The sequence below is a fragment of the Schistocerca gregaria genome, chromosome 8 (genome assembly GCF_023897955.1).
Source record: "Schistocerca gregaria isolate iqSchGreg1 chromosome 8, iqSchGreg1.2, whole genome shotgun sequence".
In the NCBI taxonomy this organism is placed as follows: domain Eukaryota; kingdom Metazoa; phylum Arthropoda; class Insecta; order Orthoptera; family Acrididae; genus Schistocerca; species Schistocerca gregaria.
The window spans coordinates 126,472,808-126,494,721 of record NC_064927.1 but is presented as its reverse complement, the minus strand read 5'-3'; the positions used below and the strand labels follow the sequence as shown (position 1 = coordinate 126,494,721).

Genomic DNA, 21,914 nt, shown 5'->3' with positions numbered 1-21,914 from the left:
ACGCCGGTCTGCTTCCAATCCCTCTTCTTCGGAGCTCTGCGAATGCGTCATTCCTCCCCCACTGACGACCCTTCCGTCGTTGAACCAGCAACGGCGTTTGTTTGTGTCACATGGTGTATCATCCTCCCTTTCAAAAACAGTGACGAAACCTCCTTTCAGAACGTCCCTCATGATTGGGTAATCCAAGAATATACTGCTGAGGCAGTCATTCTTTCCGCGCTCCAGAAGCAACTGGAATTGGAAGAAACTCAGACATGCGGTAACGCTGACATTCACTTCACTGTGGTTTGCAGAGTACGGATGTAAAAAGAGATGCGGATTCGCTGATCTCTTAACACATGACCTAGCACCATACCCTTGGTCAAAGAGGCCCACAGAACAGATGCGTACAAGTATAGACCTATATCGTTGACGTCAATCTGTTGTAGAATTATGGAATGTGTTTTATGCTAACAATTATGACGTTTATGAAGAATGAAAATCTCCTCTATAAAAATCAACATGCATCACGGAAACGTTTGTTGTTGAAATGCTGTGAGACGACTTTTTGCTAAGGCTGAGACATCATATTACTTCCTCCCACATACATCTCGCGAAATGACCACAACGGGAAAGTGCGATAAATTAGAGCTAATACAGAGGCTTACCGGCAATCATTCTTCCCTCACGCCATTCGTGAGACAAGGTAGGGGGAATCAGTTAGTGGTACCAGAAGTACCCTCTGGCTGGCGGAGTATGATGTACATGTAGATGTAGATGTATTCAGCGGATAATCTCCTCGTTTGTTATCTTATCATGAATCGCTTAGACTCAGTCTCTTCCATTACTCCCACGGGCCATCAACCACAGTGCGATACTCCAGACGCACTTTCTTAGATATTTCATTGCCAAATTAAGGCCTAAGGCGCATGGTCAATAAAAGATGTTTTTCAGTCTCTGCTTTATCTATGAGCACATTTCCTTTAACAGAGCTGAATGATCCTTCGTCCACATGTACTTTTTCTTTACTCATAATGTTGAACCACAAACGACCAGCGGTTTTGAAATGTAATTCTGTGAAAGCGACGATTATACCCTTTGTTATGTTGCGAAGTAAAACACAAACGAACTATAACGAAGTTATTGCCATACCTCTCTTCGTCCTGAACGAGCGAGAACCAGTAGCATAAACAGGTTAGAAAACGGCGGCCATATAGATAAAAAGGCAGTAAGTGGAAAACCGTCCCACTTTACGAGATACGTAACAGATGAATCTGGCCCCACGTGGAGAACTGCAAGCCTGGACAGAAGTGTTACATAAATATCAGATTCCAATTGCAAATTCAACTTTATTTTTCATTTATTGTTAAACTGAAATCCACATAATAACTCTATTTGTTCTTTTTATGGTTCCCTTCCTTACTTGGGAAAAACTAAACCCTTACAGCAGTGGTCGCCAAACTGCGGCCCGCGGCTGCATGCGGCACGAATCATGTATTCATCTAGTCCGCAGTTCTCAGCCATATTTTATAATAATATGTACGTAGAAACTAAAAGCAAAATAATAAAATGTCAACTAACGCTAGCATCTTCTTAAGAGTGTAGTTTTCCTGCTCAGTAAGAAATAGAAAAACTTATAGAGCCCGCATCTCGTGGTCGTGCCGTAGCGTTCTCGCTTCCCACGCCCGGGTTCCCGGGTTCGGTTCCCGGCGGGGTCAGGGATTTTCTCTGCCTCGTGATGGCTGGGTGTTGTGTGCTGTCCTTAGGTTAGTTAGGTTTAAGTAGTTCTAAGTTCTAGGGGACTGATGACCATAGATGTTAAGTCCCATAGTGCTCAGAGCCATTTTTTGAACTTATAAAGACAGTAATATTTTAAGATATGCTTAATTTTCATGGCTTTCGTGAATTCGGCCTTGAGCTGAGTAAAGCTGACCGCTTACCTCAGGGGCAGAGTAGTGAGAAGCGCAGACACTGCGGGGTTACAGGGTGTGAGAGGGGGAAAGGTTCATTGTTTGTCTTCCAGTGCTGACAGGTCACGGGAGTGCACGGCTCGCATCGATCAGCTGCTACGGTATCAATTTTTACACGAAGATCACATGGATCCATGATTATGTATTACAGAGATGGTCATCTTCAAATACGAAACATACACTATGTGATCAAAAGTATCCGGACACTCCAAAAACATACGTTTTTCATATTAGGTGCAATGTGCTGCCACCTAGCGCCAGGTACTCGATATGAACGACCTCAGTAATCATTAGTCATCCTGGCAGCAGAATGGGGTGCTCCGCGGAACTCAAGGACTTCGAATGTGGTCAGGTGATTGGGTGTAACTTGTGTGATACGTCTACGCACGAGATTCCCACACTCCTAAACATCCCTAGGTCCACTGTTCCCGATGTGATGGTGAAGTGAAACCGTGACGGGGTTCGTACAGCACAAATGCGTACAGGCGGACCTCGTCTGTTGACTGACAGAGACCACCGACAGTTGAAGAAGGTCGTAATGTGTAATAGGCAGACATCTATCCAGACCATCACACAGGAACTCCAAACTGCATCAGGATCCAGTGCAAGTACAGGCGAGAGGTGAGAAAACTTGGATTTCATGGTCGAGCGGCTGCTCATAAGCAACGCATCACGCTGGTAAACGCCAAACGACGCCTCGCTTGGTGTAAGGAGCATAAACATTGGACGATTGAGCAGTGGACAAATGTTGTGTGGAGTGACGAATCACGGTACACAATGTGGCTATCCGATGGCAGGATGTGGTTATGGCAAATGTCCGGTGAACGCCATCGGCCAGTGTGTGTAGAGCCAACAGTAAAATTCAGAGGCGGTGGTGTTATGTTGAGATCGTGTTTTTCATGGAGGGGGTTTGCACCCCTTGTTGTTTTGCGTGACACTATCACAGCACATACCTACATTGATATTTTAAGCACCTTTTTGCTTCCCACTGTTGAAGAGCAATTTGGGGATGGCGATTGCATCTTTCAACATGATCGAGCACCTGTGCATAATGCACGGCCTGTGGCGGAGTAGTTACACGACAACAACATCCCTGTAATGGACTGGCCTTCACAGGGTCCTGACCTGAATCCTACAGAATACTTTTGGGGTGTTTGGAACGTCGACTTTGTGTCAGGCCTCCCCATCAGACATCGATACCTCTCCTCACTGCAGCTCTGTATGAAGAATGGGCTGCCATTCCCAAAGAAACCTTTCAAAAAATGGTTCAAATGGCTCTGAGTACTATGGGACTTAACTTCTGAGGTCATCAGTCCCCTAGAACCTAGAACTACTTAAACCTAACTAACCTAAGGACATCACACACACCCATGCCCGAGACAGAATTAGAACCTACGACCGTAGCGGTCGCGCGGTTCCAGACTGTAGCGCCTAGAACCGCTCGGCCATCCCGGCCGGCAGAAACCTTTCAGCACCTAATTGAACTATGCCTGTGAGAGTGGAAGCTGTCATCAACGCTAAGGATGGGCCAACAAAATGCTGAATTCCAGCATTACCGATGGAGGGTGCCACAAACTTTTTCAGCCAAGTGTCCAGATACTTTTTATCATATAGTGTATATGTAACAAGTCAGAGTTCAATGAAGACTGTTGTAATATAACGCAATGAGTAGAAAAAATGGCATTCAAAACATTTAACAAACATTTGTGATCGTGTCCCATACTGCATAAAGATAAGTACAATTACTGTTATTGTTATTTATGGATTCTTCAGTTATGTTTGGAAGCGTAAGCTGGCAGATTAAATGAATGTCGATTTCGCACCTTACATGAGAGATTTTACTCATCATAACTGGAAGGTAAATATGTCACCTGACATACTTCGGCGAAAATGAGCAGATTTGCCTATTCAAATTCTGCAGTACGCAATGCAAAGGGATGACACTTAGTCGACGGTATTAACACACCAAACGTAAATCCTGCATGTCAGTGAGCAAGAGAAGAAAAAAGCTGCTGGAGGAAACGTATTAGTTTGGGAGTTGCGATGTCACAGCCCAAGTACAAGGGAACAACACTCTTAGAGTGACGCGTGGTGAGGGACAATGAACGCCCTCATCAAAGAGGGCAGGTAGCGAGCCAGCGGCATGGTATGGAGAGAATCTATAGAAAACTTCGTTGGAGAATTTCCAGATGGATACAAACACACCAGCGGCGCAGTTGATCATGTGAAATGCTCGTGATATGGTCGTGATGTATACGTGTAACGTTTCGGCGTCTGGAGCGGGTACAAAATGTCAGATTGGCTGAAATGAACTAGGAAGGAGTAAAGTACCGAAATTCCGACGCAGGGTGAAGCTAAGCCCTTTGCAATTGGTAAAGGTAGTTTCCACAAGATGAAAAGAATGCTCCTATTGGTTGGAAAAAGCTGTGACGTGAAGCACAAAAGAACCTAGGTGGAGGACGGTTCGCTACAAAAGACACAAGACCGAAAAATTTCGTGGACTATCCTCTGAACCAGCGTCAAGTGCTGAACAGGACGCCTCACGCTCTGTACGACGCTAATATTGTGTGAACACTGCGTTCACTTTGGCTGACATTCAGCTAGATATTAGCTGTAGCGTTGTTGAGCTCCAACAACGGAGAAACGAAACAGTCTTGTAAATAACTGTTCTTGCGAGAACTGAGAGGGCATTGTAATATGCACACTGCTTCATCCATGCACGTGCATATCGCCATATTTCTAGGGATGAGTGCATATTTTTTCGCCTAACGAGAAACATAGGACAGTTTCTGCTGATAAAATCAGCAAAGATTTTGATTAGCTTTTACAGGACTTTCAGAGGACGAGAGTAGCCATGCAGCCGACAGCTCATCGCTGGTAAGGTAAATGCCACTAGCAGATGCGTAAACCTGTTGGTTCACCAGCTTGTGTCCACTGTGAACTCGAGCTACCTTGACTAATCTTTTGCTCAGCTTGTCACAAAAAACTAACCATCCTCCGTAGACTTGACTGCCATCCTAAATAGTACCGAACTTAGAACCGGAATCGGATGATTTGTCGTAATATTGGCCAACTTCACGACGTAGCAGTAAGAATATTTTTGTGGAAAACCTTCTGGTTAAAATTTGATATTGTTGTGTTCAGAGTGATTTCGATTAAACAGGACGAAATGGGTTGCCTTCATAACTGTCCTAACATTGTCAAGTTACAACCTATGTAAATACGTGTATTTCCTTGACAATAATGCTGAATTAAAAACAATTTGTGTACAGCTAAACACCGTTGTGCTCTGTCATAGATAAGAGTCCACTCCTTACTCCAGTCATTTGTTCTATAGACGCTAACGCATTCACAGGGCGTTTTTGCTGATGTCTGACGGTAGAGAAAAGGAGTGAAGTGTCAGAGTAGAACAGTTCCACATCTAAGATTGAATAACAAGTACACTGTTTTTGACCTCCTCATTTTTGTTTGTTTCGACCTAGCGTTCAGCTTATTAGGCCATCTGCAGGAAACAACTGCAGACGGACTTATAAGCCGAAAATTAGTTCGAAATAAACAAAAATGAGTATAAAAAACAGTGAACTTGTTTTTCAACCTTAAGTTACTACTACTACTGATCACTGTATCATCCGTTCACACAGACAACAACACATCGTCACGCAATTTCAGTGTCATAACTTTCGTGTTGTTGAGGGTGGCAGCTGTCTGAAACAGAGAACAGCCGACGCCACGTGTTCCAAATGGTCCCGACTTTTAACGATCGATAGTTGGGAGCCGACGACCAGCTTACTGTGCCTTTAATGTAGCTAATCTACTGGGGGCTCACAGTATCCTAATTTATATAGGTTAGCAAATAATAACAAGATCGATACATATGCTGCCCGAAGTGACGTCCCATAATCTCAGACGGCTCCTGAGGAAAAACGTTTGACGAGCAACTGCCTTACAGGGTCACTTGGAGGTCCGTCTGTTTGTGCGTCTCTTAAGACCCCCTTTTTCTCAAGAGATGAGTAGACGTGTTAAGTTGAAATATACGTCAAATATTAAGTTCTACGGTCTCTTGGTGGTTTTCAATGCAGTCAAAACATACAGCCATTTATGTCACATATTTTGACACTCGCGAGCTCGCTCATCAAAATCTGTACGAGAACTACCTGCATACATAATTAAGTTTCTGCAGAACCTTCAAAGCACGATTCTTGCGCTCGCTTGCCCGTTTTTTTTTTCAGTCGATGTTAGTGTTTCTAAACACTCTACAAGTCCATTTTCGGTACTTTTTGTATCTCCTGTATAAGTACTATCTGTGTAAGTCATATGTCATTTTTATTGGCGTTTGAGACACGCAGCTGTCATCTGTTTCACAGAGGAAGACTGCACTGCAGTTCCTTCTCTAGATTGTCGCACAGATGACAAAATTGTAGATATCGAAATCGACGACAGAGGGATAGAGAAACAATTAAAATCGCTGAAAAGAGGAAAAGCCGCTGGACCTGATGGGACACCAGTTCGATTTTACACAGAGTACGCGAAAGAACTTGCCCCCATTCTTTTAGCGGTGTACCATAGGTTTCTAGAAGAGCGTAGCGTTCCAAAAGATTGGAAAAGGGCACAGGTCATCCCCGTTTTCAAGAAGAGACGTCGAACAGATGTGAAGAGCTATAGACCTATATCTCTAACGTCTATCAGGTGTAGAATTTTGGAACACGTATTATGTTCGAGTATAATAACTTTTCTGGAGACTAGAAATATACTCTGTAGGAATCAGCATGGGTTTCGAAAAAGACGGTCGTGTGAAACCCAGCTCGCGCTATTCGTCCACGAGACTCAGAGGGCCATAGACACGGGTTCACAGGTAGATGCCGTATTTCTCGACTTCCGCAAGGCGTTCGATACAGTTCCCCACAGTCGTTTAATGAACAAAGTAAGAGCATATGGACTATCAGACCAATTGTGTGATTGGATTGAGGAGTTCCCAGATAACAGAACGCAGCATGTCATTCTCAATGGAGAGAAGTCTTCCGAAGTAAGAGTGATTTCAGGTGTGCCGCAGGGGAGTGTCATAGGACCGTTGCTATTCACAATATACATAAATGACCTGGTGGATGACATCGGAAGTTCACTGAGGCTTTTTGCGGATGATGCTGTGGTGTATCGAGAGGTTGTAACAATAGAAAATTGTACTGAAATGCAAGAGGATCTGCAGCGAATTGACGCATGGTGCAGGGAATGGCAATTGAATCTCAATGTAGACAAGTGTAATGTGCTGCGAATACATAGAAAGATAGATCCCTTATCATTTAGCTATAAAATAGCAGGTCAGCAACTGGAAGCAGTTAATTCCATAAATTATCTGGGAATAGGAATTAGGAGTGATTTAAAATGGAATGATCATATAAAGTTGATCGTCGGTAAAGCAGATGCCAGACTGAGATTCATTGGAAGAATCCTAAGGATATGCAATCCGAAAACAAAGGAAGTAGGTTACAGTACGCTTGTTCGCCCACTGCTTGAATACTGCTCAGCAGTGTGGGATCCGTACCAGATAGGGTTGATAGGAGAGATAGAGAAGATCCAACGGAGAGCAGCGCGCTTCGTTACAGGCACATTTAGTAATCGCGAAAGCGTTACGGAGATGATAGATAAACTCCAGTGGAATACTCTGCAGGAGAGACGCTCAGTAGCTTGGTACGGGCTTTTGTAGAAGTTTCGAGAGCATACCTTCAACGAGGAGTCACGCAGTATATTGCTCCCTCGTACGTATATCTCGCGAAGAGACCATGAGGATAAAATCAGAGAGATTAGAGCCCACACAGAGGCATACCGACAATCCTTCTTTCCTCGAACAATACGAGATTGGAATAGAAGGGAGAACCGGTAGAGGTACTCAATGTACCCTCCGCCACACACCGTCAGGTGGCTTGCGCAGTATGGATGTAGATGTAGATCTGACACTGGTCTAAAGCGCTGAAAGCCAATTCGTGAACAAATTAATGTGGTTTTGCAGAACATTAGGAAAGTGTTTCCTGTTTAATATCATCGTCATGTTATGCAAGCAGTGAAGGAAAAATCAGATAAGGTTTCCTTTTCACTCACGAAAAGGTTCTGAATAAGCGACGGTTTATTGATCCGATTGGTGTAGACGACCACCTAAATAGAGTACGGTATACGCAAACTCCACAGACTCTGTTGCGTTCCGGATGATTCCTAGGCAGCAAGGGCAGGAAGGGAAGGACAGCAGGATCGAAACCAGTGATGCAGTTCCCCAGTGAAACCTTAGCTGGGCGTGGCGGCGTTGCTATGTGACCACCGACGCCACACGGCCTTCCTCCACTACGATATTCCCAGTGGACTGGTTCAAGGCCGAAGTCTAAGGCCAGTATTACACACAAGGAACTAATTCATCATTCATTACTCTTGCCCATGAGGACTGGAGTCGCTAACCACGATTAACAACATAGCATCGCCTTACAAGAGCTGCAAAGTGCCTTGAAGTTGGCGGTGACTTGTCCGGTGTACTTCTAAACGGCTGTTCACAATAAAAACAAATCAAGTAATAATCTGAGAATTTATTATCCGCTAACTACTCATATTGTTGACGATTCTCAAGCTGTAGAGTGAATAGTGGTCAGTATTTTCTACCTATATTAGACACTTCCTGTCGTAATCCATTCACACACGTATGGAGGAAAAAATTATTACCTGTATACAGTCTAACATACTGACTATTCCTGTACTAAATATATGACAGAGATAATGTGTACCCTGCTGTAACTCGAATATTGATTCTGTAGATATACCAACAATAAATCACGAGAACAGTATCGTTTTCTTTCAAGCTATTCATACTCCCAGAGTATCAGTTACACATCAGTGTGATGATACCAACCTCGTATGGTGTAAATTACGTACGTATACAGGGTGGTCCATTGATAGTGACCGGCCCATATATCTCACTAAGTAAGCATCAAACAAAAAGACTACAAAGAACGAAACTCGTCTAGCTTGAAGGGGGAAACCAGATGGCGCTATGATTGGCCCGCTAGATGGCGCTGCTTGGTTTTTTTAAAAAAAATAGGAACCCACATTTTTATTACATATTTGTGTAGTACGTAAAGAAATATGAATGTTTTAGTTGGACCACTTTTTTCGCTTTGTGATATATGGTGCTGTAATAGTCACAAACGTATAAGTACGTGGTATCACGTAACATTCCGCCAGTGCGGACGGTATTTGCTTCGTGATGCATTACCGGTGTTAAAATGGACAGTTTACCAATTGCGGAAAAGGTCGATATCGTGTTGATATATGGCTATTGTGATCTAAATGCCCAACGGGCGTGTGCTATGTATGTATGCTGCTAGGTATCCTGGCCGACATCATCCAAGTGTCCGGACCGTTCGCCAGATAGTTACGTTATTTAAGGAAACAGGAAGTGTTCGGCCACATGTGAAACGTCAACCACGACCTGCAACAAATGATGATGACCAAGTAGGTGTTTTAGCTGCTGTCGCAGCTAATCCGCATATCAGTAGCAGACAAATTGCGCGAGAATCAGGAATCTCAAAAACGTCGGTGCTGAGAATGCTACATCAATATCGATTGCACTCGTACCATAATTCTATGCACCAGGAATTGCATGGCGACGACTTTGAACGCCGTGTACAGTTCTGCCACTGGGCACAAGAGAAATTACGGGACGATGACAGAATTTTTGCACGCGTTCTATTTAGCGACGAAACGTCATTCACCAACAGCGGTAACGTAAACCGGCATAATATGCACTATTATTCAACGGAAAATCCACGATGACTGTGACAACTGGAAAATCAGCGACCTTGGTGAGTTAATGTATGGTGCGGCATTACTGGAGGAAGCATAATTGGCCCCCATTTTATCGATGGCAATCTAAATGGTGAAATGTATGCTGATTTCCTACGTAATGTTCTACCGATGTTACTACAAGATGTTTCACTGCATGACAGAATGGCGATGTACTATACTTCCAACATGATGGATGTCCGGCACATATCTCGCGTGCGGTTCAAGCGGTATTGAATAGCATTTTCATGACAGGTGGATTGGTCGTCGAAGCACCATACCATGGCCCCCACGTACACCGGACCTGACGTCCCCGGATTTCTTTCTGGGGGAAAATTGAAGGATATTTGCCATCGTGATCCACCGACAACGCCTGACAACATGCGTCAGCGCATTGTCAATGCATGTGCTTTTACGGAAGGCGAACTACTCGCTGTTGAGAGGAATGTCGTTACACTGTTGCCAAATGCATTGAGGTTGACGGACATCATTTTGAGCATTTATTGCATTACTGTGGTATCTAGAGGTAATCAAGCTGTAACAAGATGCAATCTCTGAAATGATAACTTCCCAAAGATACATGTGTCATATTGGAACAACCGAAATAAAGTGTTAAAACAAACCAACTTTCTGTATTTTAATTTAAAAAACCTACCTGTTACCAACTGTTCGTCTGAAATTGTGAGCCATATTTTTGTGACTATTACAGCGCCATCTATCACAAAGCGAAAAAAGTGGTCCAAGTAAAACATTCGTATTTCTTTACGTACTACACGAATATGTAATAAAAAATGGGGATTCCTATTTTAAAAAAAAAACGCAGTTGATATCTGTTTGACCTATGGCAGCGCCATCTAGCGAGCCAATCATAGCGCCATCTGGTTTCTCCCTTCAAGCTAGACAAGTTTCGTTCTTTGTAGTTTTGTCGTTTGACGCTTATTTCATGAGATATTTGGCCCGGACGCTATCAATGGACAACTCTGTATATACAATTTCATGGGTAACACGGCAAGCACCGTGAGGCTAGTCGCCGACAACGTTGTTCTCTATAGAAAGGTTGCAGCGTCAGAAGACTTGTGAAATGCAGCAAGACCTAAAGACAATAATCGTTTGCTACAGGAATTGGAAGTTGACCCTGAACGTAAATAATGTAACGTAACTAGGCGAAGAGATGCATTAATTGACCGCATAAAACGTTTTGCAGGAAAGCATACATTAAGCTGAGATTCACTGAAAAAATCTTAAAGAAGTACTATTGATCCAAGACAGAAGAGGCTTCGAAAAATCGCTCTTTCAACCGGTACTTCCGTACTGCTTTTCAGTCTGTGATCCTTACCAGATTGCACTAACAGATCTATCTTAGTAGACCGCTTACGCTGCGCTTGTCCGCCTTCTTCTGAAGTAATGCTGTGCAGAGTGTCGTCCGCATCAGGTAGGATAGTCGGAGGACATCGAAAAAGTTCAAAGAACGGCAGTTCGTATTGTATCATCGCAAAATAAGTGAGAGAGTGCCACGAATACAGTTGCCATTAAAACAAATGCGTTTTCTGCTGCGGTTGAACCTTATCGCGAAATTTCAATCACCAACTTTCTCCTCAGAACGTGAAAGTATTTTGTTGGCGCCCACCTACATACGGAGAAATGATCATTATTATAAAATAAAGACAAATCAGAGCCAGGCACTTAACTGTGAACTGCAGGGCAATCATGTAGACATAGATGCAGATGGGGATGGAGGACAGAAGAGACCTCAGCAAAGACCGGCGCGCTACGTCACTGCTTCGTTTGGTTAACGCGACAGACTTACAGAGAAGCTCAACGAAATCGAACAGAGACGTTGCGCATCATAAAGAGTGTTTATTTTTAGAATTCCAAGGTTGTGCGCCCCAAGAAGAGTTGCGCAACATATTATTGTTTCCTCTCACATACGTCTCGCCTAAATCACCATGATGAGAAAATTAGAGAAATTGGCAGCCTGATAGTTGTTCTACCCGCTGTGTTGGAACTGGTCACTCGTCTCTCTTTGTCACATACTCGAGTATCTGATAAGCAGATAAATTTCCAACTCAATCCAATAAAATACAAATAGCAACTTTACATTTAGTATAATTTTGGCAACATAACTAAAATGGTCTTATAAATTTGTAAGCATCAAAATAAACATGAAATTCAACAATAAACTGTCCGCCTCCGCTAGCTGAGTGGTCAGCGCAACAGAATGTTAGTCCTCAGGGCCCGGGTTCGATTCCCGGCTGGGTCGGAGATTTTCTCCGCTTAGGGACTGGGTGTTGTGTTGTCCTAATCATCATCATTTCATCCCCATCGACAGGCAAGTCGCCGAAGTGGCGTCAAATCGAAAGACTTGCACACGGCGAACTGTCTACCAGACGGGAGGCCCTAGTCACACGACATTTTATTTTAACATATACGTTATTATACTTCAGAAAACATAATTATTTATATATTTTCGTTGTATGTCAAAAAAAATGGTTCAAATGGCTCTGAGCACTATGGGACTCAACTGCTGTGGGCATTAGTCCCCTACAACTTAGAACTACTTAAACCTAACTAACCTAAGGACATCACACACATCCATGCCCGAGGCATGATTCGAACCTGCGACCGTAGCAGTGGCACGGTTCCGGACTGCGCGCCTAGAACCGCCAGACCACCGCGGCCGGCGATGTATGTCAAAGCCGTAATCGCCTTTGAAGTCACTGATGTTTAAAACTTTTACAAAAGTATTTAATGTTTCCATTATTGTTCTGAAAGATAATTTAAAATACATTTCTTACGTGAACAATTAATCATTTATAAGTTCTTCTGAGTGTATAAACTCGATATTTTGTAAGATCTCTGTAGTACAGTTTGTTTTTTTCACTCTTCTCAGTGCACTGTGGTATTGCGGCGCTAAGGAATGGTCTAGAAGAAGTGCTAATGTTTATTAAAGTGGATGTCAAGACAAACTTGCCTGTATTTTTTCGTAGTTCATATTTTAAAATTAAAACTCGACTTCGTCTTGCACAACTACACAGTGTGCCAACTAATAACTTCACGATTCAGCAAGTAGGTACTACACTGAAGAGCCAAAGAAACTGGTACCCCTACCTAATATCATGTAGTGCCCCCGCGATGACGCAAAAGTGCCACAACACAACGTGGCATGAACTCGACGAATGTGTGAAGTAGTGCTGGAGGAAACTGACAAGATGAGTCCTGTTGGGCTGCCCATAAATCCGCAGAAGTACGAGGGGCTGGAGATCTCTTCTGAACAGCGCGTTACAAAGCATTCCAGGTATGCTCAATAATGTTCATGTCTGGGGAGTTTCATGGGCAGCGGAAGTGTTTAAACTCAGAACTTGGAGCCAGTCTGTAGCAATTCTGGAATGTGGGGTGTCGTATTGTCCTACTGGAGTTGCCCAAATCCGTCGAAATGCACAGTGGACATGAATGGATGCAGGTGATACCACAGGATCCTTATGTACGTTTCACCTGTAGGAGTCGTATCTAGACGTATCAGGAGTCCCATATCACTCCCCACACCGTTACAGACACTGCTCTAGCTCGAACAACCCCTGCTGGCATGGATTCATGAGATTGTCTCCCTACCCGTACGCGTCCATCCGCTGTACACAATTTGAAACGACACTCGTCTGACCAGGCTACCTGTTCCCAGTCACCAACAGTACAATATCGGTGTTGACGGGCCCACACGAGGCGCAAAGCTTTGTGTCGTGCACTCATCAATGGTACACGAATGGGCCTTCGTCTCCAAAAGCTCATATCGATGATGTTTCGTTGAATCGTTCTCACGCTAACACTTATTGATGGCTCAGTATTGAAATTTGCACAAGGGTTGCACTTCTGTCACGTTAAACGATTCTCTTTAGTCGGCGTTGGTACCTTCTTGCAGTATCGTTTTCCGTCCGCAGCGATGTCGGAGATTTGATGTTTCACCGGATTCCAGATATTCACGGTACACTTGTGAATTTATGGTACGGTAAAATCGCCATCGCTACCTCGGAGATGCTGTGTCCCATTGCTCCTGCGCCGACCATAAGATCACGTTCATACAAACATAAATCTTGATAACCTGTCATTGTAGCAGCAGTAACCGATCTAACAACTACGCCAGAGACTTGTTATCATATAGGTGTTCCGGACCGCAGCGCAGTATCCTGCCTGTTTACGTATCTCTGCATATGAATAGGTATGGCTATACGAGTTCCTTTGGCGCTTTAGTGTATAAGTTAAATACAAACCATTAACTTTGTCTTTGTACTTGTACTTGCTCGTTCTAATATGCCTCTATTACGCAAACATAAGGTAATTTAAAATATTGTTAAATTTTAACACCACAAATACTGCACTCAACAGTGGATGGAGGTGAGCAGGAAACCATGCACATTTTGCTAATGGAACAGGGCAAGAGACAATACAGTAGTACGAGAAGTACCCTCCGCCACACACCGTATCTTGATTTGCGGAATATAGATGCAGAAATCTGTCTCCTACGCAGTTTTCCCAAATTGATGCACCGCGCTTTCCGAGAATTGCACCGTCAAATCAAAGATTTCTTTTCCCACTTCTGACTTCACGTTGGTGTGCCGTATCGTATCGTTTCGTTGTTATCTCTTGGTATACAAGTCATCTGTCAGGTTCAAAAGGCAACCAGCAATGCTGTAACCTCTGGTTGCTTCCGCATGATCCATGCGGTCTTCGGAACACATTTGCACTTTTTAGAAAAAGGTTGAATCAGCTGCCCCTGCCATTGCCGTTTTAAGCGACACGAAATTTTATACGTGGCCTTCGAAAACCACGCGCAAAATTTTTGTATTCTTCCACTCGCTAAGAGCAAGCAATTACACCTACGGAAAAAATGAACAGGACCTTCTTTGTAGGAAATCAACACAGATATGGTAACGGAATACGTTTTTGCTAGAGGCTGTAGTTTCCGAGTTACTGAAGAAAAACGCACAAAAGTGACCTTCAAACGTACCCTCACTCCCACACTCAGCTTACACCTATCAGGATTACTAATGTCGTTCGTAGCATTCCTTCCTGTAACCGTACAAAAACTTGCGACTGTACCAATTATTTCCCACATTCGAAGTTTAATGGTCTTCATAGGCTTCTTTTATTACGTCAACACCTTAATCGAGCGCTTACAAATTGTAAAATTTATGTTTGCGAAAAATTTTACCTAACAATTTTGTCAATTTTAACAGTATAAAATCAATAATTACATCGTTCTTCTCGTCAGGCGTTCTGACAATGAAGTTACTATGGTTCAAATGGCTCCAAGCAGTCTGGGACTTACATCTGAGGTCATCAGTCCCCTAGACTTAGAACTACCTAACTAACCTAAGGACATCACGCACATCCATACCAGAGGCAGAATTCGAACCTACGAACGTAGCAGCAGGGCCTTGAACCATTCGGCCACAGCGGCCGGCCAAAGTTACTATGCTCGTAAGAGCTAAGTTTGGATCGAATTGTCAACGCAATTAGTTTTAGCGTAACGTTTACAAAAGTCGTTTTTCTTTCATTACCCTCGCGGTCACGTTTACATTAATAATGTTAACGAAATAGCGGACTATGCAGGTGGCATAGCAACCTAATCAAGAGATATCAAAAACTGTCCATATCTGGAACAGATCGTGCAGTCGGAAATTGTTGTACAGTTGTGGGAGGAGGTGCCATGAACAGCGTACTAGAAAGACTGTTGAGCGTTGAATGTGGGGGTGAAGGTGCGTTTGACGATCACTTTTGTACCTTTTTCCTGAATACCTCGAAATCCGTGGCCTCCAGCGAAAACATTTCCGAATAAAAAAAAATTATCTACGTTAAATTTCCCGGCACGAATCCACCCGGCGGATTTGTGCCGAGGTCCAGTGAACCGGCCAGTCTGTGGATGGTTTTTAGGCGGTTTTCCACCTGCCTCGGCGAATACGGGCTGGTTCCCCTTCTTCCGCCTCAGTTACACTATGTCGGCGATTGCTGCGCAAAGTTCTTCACGTACGCGGACAGCACCATTACTCTACGGCGTAAACATAGGGCTTACACTCGTCTGGTGTGAGACGTTCCCTGGGGGGTCCACTGGGGGCCGAACCGCACAATAACCCTGGGTTCGGTGTAGGGCGGCGGTAGTCGTCGTGGGGTTGTGGACCACTGCGGCTGCGGCGGGGACGGAGTCCACAGTTTTTCTGTACTACTATAAGTTGGCGTGTAGCGAACGAGAGAATCAGAAAATCGCGCGAATAGTTTTTGAAGGCCAGATATAACATTGCGGGTTGCATAAAAAGACGACGATAGGGGAAGTTGAATCACACTGTGTACAAAAAACAGTGGATGCGATATCGACAGAATTCTGCAGTAAGCTGTTGTAATACTTCCCTCGGCAAATCGTAAACAGATGAAGCACGGTGATCAGGTGGCGCGGTAATGGCAGAGTAAGGTAATCGCACGGTGAGGCCGGCCGCTGGGTTCACCAGCCGCTGAGCAGCGCAGGCGAAGCGCTCGCACGCACCTGTTGCTGTGTGTTGCGGCGCCCGATGGCAGGTACCTGGTGTCTGGCCGTCCTTGGAAGCCGCGGCTTGAGCACTGGCGGGAGGTGCCGCTGACCGCACTGCTGAAGAGCGGCTACCGGCGGCAGCGTGCACGACGGGAGGGGTGTCTGCCGGGGGGTGGGGGAAGCGCGGCCCACAGCGCTGCGGACCTACGCCCCTCTCTTCCACTAGCCACTCCCCTCCTGCATCACTGCGTCTGCCAGAGGACTGTCACTCCAGCGACAAAAAGTTCTGTCATTACGTTCGGTTTCTGTTTTACACTACTGGCCATTAAAATTGCTACACCACAAAGATGGCGTGCTACAGACGCGAAATTTAACCGACAGGAGGAAGATGCTGTGATATGCAAGTGATTAGCTTTTCAGAGCATTCACACAAGGTTGGCGCCAGTGGCGACACCTACAACGTGATGACATGAGGAACGTTTCCAACCGATTTCTCATACACAAACGGTAGTTGACCGGCGTTGCCTGGTGAAACGTAGTTGAAATGCCTTGTGTAAGGAGGACAAATGCGTACCGTCACGATTCCGACTTTGATAAAGGTCGGATCGTAGCCTAACGCGAGTGCAGTTTATTGTATCGTGACATTGCTGCTCGCGTTGGTCGAGATCCAATGACTGTTAGCAGAATGTGGAATCGATGGGTTCAGGAGGGCAATACGGAACGCCGTGCAGAATCTCAACAGCCTCGTATCACTACCAGTCGAGATGACAGGCATCTTGGGGCATGGCTGTAACGGATCGAGCAGCCACGTCTCGATCCCTGAGTCAACAGATGTGGACGTTTGCAAGACAACAGCCATCTGCACGAACAGTTCTACGACGTTTGCAGCAGCATGGACTATCAGCTCGGAGACCACGGCTGCGGTTACCCTTGACGCTGCATGACAGACAGGAGCTCCTGCGATGGTGTACTCGACGACGAACCTGGGTGCACGAATGGCAAAACGTAATGTTTTCGGATGAATCCAGGTTCTGTTTACAGCATCATGATGGTCGCATCCGTGTTTGGCGATATCGCACTGAACGCACATTGGAAGCGTGTATTCGTCATCGCCATACTGGCGTATCACCCGGCGTGATGATATGGGGTGCCATTGGTTACACGCCTCGGTCACCTCTTGTTTGCATTGACGGTACTTTGAACAGTGGACGTTATATTTCAGATGTGTTACGACCTGTGGCTCTACCCTTCATTCGATCCCTGCGAAACCTTACATTTCAGCAGGATAATGCACGACCGAATGTTGCAGGTCCTGTACGGGTCTTTCTGGATACAGAAAATGTCCGACTGCTGCCCTGCCCAGCACATTCTCCAGATCTCCCACCAATTGAAAACGTCTGGTCAATGGTGGCCGAGCAACTGGCTCGTCACCATATGCCAGTCACTAATCTTGAAGAACTGTTGTATCGTGTTGAAGCTGCATGAGCAGCTTTACCTGTACACGCCATCCACGCTCTGTTTGACTCAATGCCCAGGCGTATCAAGGCCTTTATTGCGGCCAAAGGCGGTTTTTCTGGGCACTGATTTCTCAGGATCTATGCACCCAAGTCGCGTGAAAATGTAATCACATGTCAGTTCTAGTATAATATATTTGTCCAATGAGTACCTGTTTATCATTTGCATTTCTTCTCGGAGTAGCAATTTTAATGGCCAGTAGTGTATTTGCATTAGGTCGTGGTCCAAGGCATGTATCTCTGCATAATGTTTCACCTTCCAGTGCTGGAGACATCGACAAAAGCTGTAAAGACTCAGAAAGCAGTTGCAGTATCAAACAAGATGATCAAGCCGATCTCTTTATAAGTATCCACGTAGTGCTCATTTCGTTACGTCATCTGCCCCTTACTTGAAGGGAGCGAAATTTCAAAACATCGATTTATTTCATTCTGTGGTTAGCACACTGGTCTCGCATTCGGGAGGACTACGGTTCAATCCCGTCTCCGGCCATCCTGATTTAGGTTTTCCGTGATTTCCCTAAATCGCTTCAGGCAAATGCCAGGATGGTTCCTTTGAAAGGGCACGGCCGATTTCCTTCCCCATTCTTCCCTCACCCGAGCTTGCGCTCCGTCTCTAATGACCTCGTTGTCGACGGGACGTTAAACACTAATCTCCTCCTATTTCATTCTGCTAAAAATGTTTCCTGGGATGCTTCCTCTTTTTTGTATCCCAACTTCGCCCTCCGTTATCGAGTTACGAGTAAACGACGATTTGGGAACAACTGTTTCCGAAAACCATTCGTAGCTGGAAAAAAGCCGACATCGATGCCAATATGGCAGCATGTACGAGGGTTGGAACTTTAATAGTGGCAACGATTTATTTACAGCTCGTGCAAAATAGATACAACTTATACTGACTTTCAAAGTAGTGATCAGCATTGTATATAACCCGTTGCCAGCGATGTGAAAGTCGTAGGATACTCTTAGCAATGCCCGTTGTGTTGACAGTTCGAGCGCGCGTTCTATTGCTCGACGAATTTGTAGAGGCTCTGAAGCGAACGCTGTGAAGTATTTCCTTCAGTTTAAAAATCGAGTTGAACTTGCGAGGGGTTAAATCGGGGGAATGCAGTACGTGGTGCAGCACTTAGCAACCGCATCAGTCAAACAAATCAGTAACAGCTTGCACTGTACGACCTTGAGAATTGTCCTGCAAAATAATGGCCAGGTCCTGCAGAAAGTGTCGTCATTCTGTCTCTAAGCTTGTCCTAGGTTGTGTTCCAGAAATGAACAGCACAAAGACAGAAGTGATGACACTTTCTGCAGGACCTGACCATCATTTTGCTGGACAATGCTCAAGCACGTTTGTGCAAGCTGTTGCTGATTTGTTTGACTGATGCGGCTGCTAGGTGCTATACCACCTACTGCACTCCCCTGAGTTAAGCCCTCGTAAGTTCAATTAAATTTCTAAAAATGTTCAAATGCGTGTGAAATCTTATGGGACTTAACTGCTAAGGTCATCAGTCCCTAAGCTTACACACTACTTAACCTAAATTATCCTAAGGACAAACACACACATCCATGCCCGAGGTAGGATTCGAACCTCAGCCGGGACCAGCCGCACAGTCCGTGACTGCAGCGCCTTAAACCACTCGGCTAATCCCGCGCGGCTTAAATTTCTAAACTGAAGGAAACACTTCACGGCGTTCGCTTCAGAACTGCTACTGAGTCGTCGGGCAAGAGACCGCGCCGCTCGAACTGCCAATACAACTGGCACTGCTAAGAGTATCCCACTTCTTCCACATCGCTGGCAACGGGCTATCAACAATGCTGATGACTAGTTTGATGGTCAGTAAAACTTTGAAACACATCTATATTTTTTACGAGCTGTAAATAAATAGTTGCCACTATTAAAGCTCCAACCCTCGTAATTTCAACGGCGGCCTAACAGCCATTGTGGAAATTATGAAAGTGCTCGAACTTAGATCGGGCCAGCCCGTTACAAACTTCTGAGAGCAGCGGTTGACAGAAGCTGTCAAAGAGACCCACAGAAACACCACGGCCACGAAGAAGATGCGAGAGGATTTTCTTTTCGACCTGGAAGGATTGGTGTATCGTCCAGGAATATCTGACTGGAGCTATCTTTAACTTAACCAAAAAAATTTGTAAGCCAAGTCTTTAAACGAGTTTTTCTCGGAAACGTATTTTTCAAATTGGTGGGAATCATAACTTGTAAACGGTACACACGATTTTACTCGTAATTTGCTGTCATCATTCTAAAGGGAAGTTCAATAAGTAACGCAACACATTTTTCTGAAAGCGGGTCGGTTTTATTCAAGATTCCAATACGCCATATAGTTCCGAATTCTTTTGGCTACTATACTTTATTTTTCAACATAATGTCCGTTCAATGCGACAGCTTACCCTACCTTACTGTGAGGCCCTGTACGCCCGTGTGTAACCACTCTACTGGTCGACGCCGAAGCCAACGTCTTCTTACATCAATAACCTCCTCACCATTCACGTACTGCTTCCCGCGGTGTGCATCCTTCGTTCGTTTTATGGTCTTCTGTTAGGCGTCGTGGAACCCAGCATCTTTGAGTATCCCAAGTGGTGGACGAGTGTGTCTGCACTACCAACAGAGATGTCCAGTTGTGCAGCGAGGTGCGTGCGTTCCGTCGATTATCTCGAATGAGAGTGTCCACACGTTCCAACACTGCAGCAGTCACAGCTGTGTGCGGCCGGCCGGTACACGGGAGATCGAACAGGTTTGAACGACCTTGTTGCGATGATGATAGACGCGTCGCCCAACGACTCAACGTGTTTTTCTTCACTGGAAGGCCTGCACAGACATTTTTCAAGCGCCTATGAATATCTGCGATGCTCTGGTTTTCCGCCCAAAGGGAACTCAATGACAGCTCACTGCTTGGAACGCACCTTCCTTGCAGACGACATTTTGAAGTCTACGTTTAGCGCTGCCACCTATCGGAACTTCATAAAATTATAGGAACTGAAGCGGGAATATTCCACGATCCTCCACAATAAATTTCGCTTTTCCTCAACAGAAATCGGTATTAGTTATTGAACGTCCCTTGTAAATTCATTTCTCTATTAGCTTACGTAGCCGTTTTGCAATATCTTCAAAGATCTATTTTCGATACACGCTTTTGTATTGACTTTGTGGGCGAAGTAAACGACTTTTCTTTTCACAGGTTAACATTTTGATAAAACTTGCGTTTTTCATTTATGCGATATATACTGACAGAAAATAAATCAAAAATTGCTTACACGAATTATTTTGTTACAGGTCCAGTAGGAGGGCTTCCAAAGTTCTCTCCGATGACCAATGTTCCGGTTGCAACGAGTCTTTCAAGCTGGTGCAGCGTTTGCAGGGAGCGTCCATTGTGGACACATTTGTTTAGCATATGGCTAATACAGACATATCATAAAATTAAATTACATATACATATGTACATATTGACAAACAAGAAACTTAAGTTTGTCTTTACAACTGAATATCCAGTCCTTCAATCCAGAGCACTGCATCTGGAGTTGCTAGCAGGAAGTCCTCTTCGGCACCGTGGTAGGCTCGAATCCTGCATTCACTGACAATGTGGTGAACAGTCTGGTATGGAGCCCCGCAGTCACAGGCTGGATTAGGCAGCTTCTTCCACTTAGAGAGCATCCCTGCATCGCCCATGACCGGTACGGATTCTGTTGAGAGTAGTCCAGGTCTGGCGTGGTGGGTCGAATCCACTTGGAAATTTAGCACCTGAGAAGATGTTATGCAGGTGCACATCTGTCACTGCTTCCCACCGACCTTTCTATTCTTCAAGAGGTTTGAAATCCTTTGCAACCATGTCAGCAGCATTGCACAGAGTTGGATGGCGTGATTTCAGTCTCTTACGATTTAAAAGTGGCAGGTCACTATGCACAAGTAGGTTAGAATTCCTGGACATCTTGTGGAATTCTCTCATAAGAACAGTACATCTGCGTAGGTTAGGAGGCATTATACCGATTAACAGTGGAAGTCAATAAATTGGAGTACATCTGATTGCGCCAGATATTATGCGCATTTTCGTATTCAGCTGGGTACCTACAATCCTTGTATGATGACTGTTCATCCAAACAGATGCACAATAC

General features: G+C 44.7%; 1 protein-coding gene across 1 annotated transcript in view; it reads right to left on the bottom strand.

Annotated features, from left to right (window-relative positions):
* Positions 1–16,411, bottom strand: part of LOC126284057 (lysosome membrane protein 2) — a 643,741-nt gene extending 627,330 nt beyond the window's left edge. Inside the window, exon 1 of the mRNA XM_049982647.1 lies at positions 16,297–16,411. The gene's annotated coding sequence lies outside the window, so the exon portion shown is untranslated. The remainder of the gene's footprint in view (positions 1–16,296) is intronic.
* Between the last annotated feature and the right edge of the window lie 5,503 nt (positions 16,412–21,914).